The 4,329-nt window shown below is 40.7% G+C and overlaps 1 pseudogene; it reads right to left on the bottom strand.

The window, feature by feature from the left end:
- Positions 1-972: 972 nt before the first annotated feature.
- LOC147906323 (17.3 kDa class II heat shock protein-like) lies at positions 973-2,109 on the bottom strand (annotated as a pseudogene).
- Between the last annotated feature and the right edge of the window lie 2,220 nt (positions 2,110-4,329).

The raw sequence follows: 4,329 nt of genomic DNA, 5'->3' as shown, positions 1-4,329 counted from the left end.
GACGATTCGGATGAGCAGCAGTAGTAGTAGTAGTATTAGTAGTAGTTTGCATATACTTCGCCATATATATGCTTTTGTATATCAGCTCGTTTGAGCGATTTTTTATCACCCTTTTCGAAAGGGTAATTTTGTAACAAACAATATTATATATCTTCGACATGTACATGCTTCTGTCGCTCAATTCATTTGAGCGATTTTGTATCACCCTTTCCATAAGGAAAATTTTGTAATTAAAAACACTTTTTAATTACTAAATAAAAAACATTAGTGGGGCGAAACAAGGCTTGTTGTGGCCCTGTTGAGCCCCACTAATGTTTTTTTTAAGCTTCTGTTAATCGTCGCTATATAGCAACGTTTACCAATGTCGCTATATAATGACGTTTATATAGCGACCGTTCTTTTCCGACGCTTATCGCAACGTAAATAACAACCTTTGCGCCCGTCAAAAAAAAAAACTTGTGTAAAAAAAGTCGGTATTAATTTCGTCGAAAAAGGACCTATGCCTTGTAGTGCCTTTCTCAAATTTCCCACACCCACATACATGCGAGCCTACACCCACAACCAGCTTAGTACTTAATCAAATGTGTTCTAAATCTATGCCCGCTAAAAGACAAGTAGGAACTCGTGCGTGTGCAAGCTCAGACTCTCTTCATCAGATCATGCTAAGCTTGGCAATTTCCCATGTGCATGTCCTCTCTCCCCTTTTAATTATGCATGTTGTTTTACTCTTTTGTCTAGTCCATCGCTTCATTCTATTCTCCTTTATGACTACACTCTCTACTTACAACTCTCAAAAAATGTTCAAGCTTGAAGCAGGGAGAATTTTGCACCTCCTTTGCATCCATTCGATCATCGTGAACACCTCATGATGCATGGACACCCTAGGGATGGGATCTTCTACCTCAATTACCCTCTTTAAGATCCGTAAGGTTTCAATATTCCTATTTTCTAGGGATAGCATGCCTAGTCTAACTAAGCAAAGTATTGCTTCTCATCTAGAAATCTGGAAAATCGACTTGTTAGTAAACCTATATTACTCCGCATGAATTTTAGAACCTTGGAAAAAACCTAACAAACAAACCATGAAAACCAGAGAAAACGAAAAAACGACGTTCTTACAGTACAAAATTACAGGATTCTTTGATAGTGCACTAGTGGCGAGGCATGTACAAGTGTGGGCAAGGGAGTTGTCGTCGTGGTGCATGAAACTTGTGTGCATAGAAATGTATGTCTACGTAACGTTATGTCTGTCTACATAACGTTCACATTCACTGTTTTAGTGGGAGGCGGAGGCCTTTTTGGCACCCTCACACAAAGCACTCCATCGTGAAAGGCTGCAGAGATATCCTCCATGTTAGCAACGGAGGCAGCGTGAACTTCCTCATGTACTTGCATGGCATGCGCTCCGACGATAGCATCCTCACGTCTTTCCCAGGTTCTTGCATCGTTCGCTCCCCCATCATCGATAGCACATTGTCATTCTCCACTTGTACCTGCCACGGGAATCACAAAACGATCATCGATACCACTTCTTCGATTCATCCACGTTACAGACACACAACAGGCGGACGTTTTTGGGACTCTACATTACTAAGATCTTCCTTGGCAGGGTCGACAAGAAGTCCAGCATATACGGCCCCGAGTACCATTACCACAAACCGCTAAGTCCCCAAGAGCACGGTGAAAATTTTGGAACATTGGGCCTCTTCCGAAGATCAGGCAGAAACCCAAGAAAACGCAAACTCCCACGCAATGCATCATATAGACAATTCCCAATTCTAAACCTAATCTTTCGTCGTACATGTGGTGAACATAGTACCAGCACTGCCATCCAATTGCATGGCTTTGGAATAGCTGAACGATGAAGCTCACAAGGAAAAAGAACCTAATGAGATGGGTTTGCCTTCACATCACCTTAATGTCAGAAGGATTGACCCCGGACATATCTGCGACGAATTTATATGCATCAGGGTACTCTTTCACATCCACAGGAGTGTTGGCCATGGCGTTTGTGTCTCGCGTGTAAGCTCGGGCGGGGGACTTGGCGTCGTCATCGTCAGAAGCCAGAAGAACCCGGAAGAGGGGACATCGGGTGGGCAATGCATCCATATTCGCAAAGCAGAAGGATAGAGCTGCAGGTCGTCGAAGAAGGTGGTGAACATTGAGATATATATAAAGAAAACGGAAATGCAAACATGATATGCGTGGTTTGAAGTGAAGAGTTATTTTGTTGACAGAAGCTACATTTTACCGTTGGAAGAAGACGAGGGAGCAAGGCGGGCGATCGAAGAAGAGCGGATGCACGATGTGAAGACGACCTGGGCAGTTCATGGCAATGGCAATGACAATGACAATGACAATGACAATGACAGTGGAAGTGGCACGAAGCATGGTGTGGGGCTATGCTTCACATTTAGAAAGGACGACCACCTATCTAGAACCCTCTTTTGAATTCGTTTGCACGTGGACACTTACAATGTCATAATCTACGCTTTAGAGGCTTAAACCACGAATTTCAGTCTTTGCTTGTAATTTTTCCTTTAAATAATTAGAGTATAAATGTATACAAATGTATGTCTTATGATTTAACTTTAGTATCAAAGGCCTGCAAAAGAATGCCATTTTACGGAATTAATCTAGACGTAGATCATCTAGTTTGTGGTGAAAGTGTGTATAGCTTGTCCTCCATCTTGTTCTCCTTTCAAAGCTTTTATATTTTTCTTTCTCCCTAAATATATCGCCTCTCCTATGACCATTCTTTGTTGCCATGATTTACCTTTCACAATGTCTTCCTTGGTAAGTCTCTAAACACATGCTTGTGTGCTACTACAACATACTTTTCCCCAATAGACTAGTGTCTTTGAAATCATGGTTATCATCTAGCTTAACGTGGGGTACAACAAGATAAAATAGCTAACTAGTCCAGTCGAGCTCGAAGATGGTAGAAGACATAGCCTTATCCAAAAAGCAATATATTAGAACAACTGATGAAGGATAAATAAGAACATGATTAAAAAATAAGAGTGTTAGAAGAACTACATGCAATGCCATTGAATCATAAGAACTACAAAGGAACTACACGCATGGCTTCAAATAAGAGGAAACTCATTGCACATACAAGAGGTCACACATTGCGGTTTGATGTAAGTTTATAAGAAGTGAAAAGGAGAATTTTCAACCGCTGGTAAGACTATAACATGGGCTATGATCTTTGCATGTAATAACAAGAATTTCATCATCAGGAGGAGCAATGTGACTTCAATGATCTAGCACAAGAAGTTTGTGATGCAAGCAAAAGAAAGAAACCTATGGGCACTGAAAGAGTAAGAAGGGTGGACAAGTTCAGTGATAATAACATCAACATAAGGACAACATTTTTGGCATAGTAACCTGAGTGTCATACAGTAAAAGGGATGTCTCTATCCCACATGATCGGCATCCAAGCGATAAGATCAATGCACCGAAGACAATGCATTTTGTGCCAATTTTCTTCAAGCTTGATTTATCACTAGTCTGTCACTAGTGTATGATAATTTATCGATAGTACATTTATTTCACTATACCAATGATTGTGGATTCACAACACAAAGCAACTATAGATGCGCTTGGTAGACGCGCAAAATAGCGGGCGCGTCTATAGGCGTTGCTTTAGTAGAGGAATTACGGGCGCATCTAAAAGCACATCTAACAACTCGTCTATTTGCGCATATATTAACACGTCTATTTGCGCATTTAAACTGAGAAAATACGGGCCCATCTAACATCGCATTTATCAACGCATCTATTTGCGCGTGTATTAGCGCGTTTATTTGCACGTTTACACTGGGAATTAGATGCGCATTTAGACACGTAGATAGACGCAAACTAGAGAATACAGAAAGTGATATTTTGGTGTACATCATTGCTTTCCAAACATTGCCCATGATTACCAAAGCACATAATTTTAACAAAAACATCAATGCTTTTTTGCAAGCCCACATATACAAGAATTAAGTGAGGTGAGGAGAATGAGACAATATGTAAAATAGTTTTGCCAATATCAATGATGGGGCTACGGTTCAATCTCATCCTCAATGAGATCAAACCATGCCAAACTATCTACTTCAAAATCCAAACAAGTGTTTAGATCTACAAATACATTCAACCCACTACTACTTGTGCTACTCATGTGCTCATCGAAATCTGCATCACCAATGGTAGGCTCGTCCTCACGGGTAATGGCCTCAATATCTGTATCTCCTATCTCATGATCATCCTCCTCTCTCAATATATCACGGTCATCATCACGTCCATGGCTATGATCATCCTCCATACGCTCCATATTAGTAA

The sequence above is a fragment of the Dipteris shenzhenensis genome, chromosome 1, assembly GCF_047967505.1.
Source record: "Dipteris shenzhenensis isolate YYH24624 ecotype China chromosome 1, Dip_SZ_1.0, whole genome shotgun sequence".
Taxonomy (NCBI): Eukaryota; Viridiplantae; Streptophyta; class Polypodiopsida; order Gleicheniales; family Dipteridaceae; genus Dipteris; species Dipteris shenzhenensis.
The sequence above is the reverse complement of the archived record's forward strand: the minus strand, read 5'-3'. Positions and strand labels throughout refer to the sequence as shown.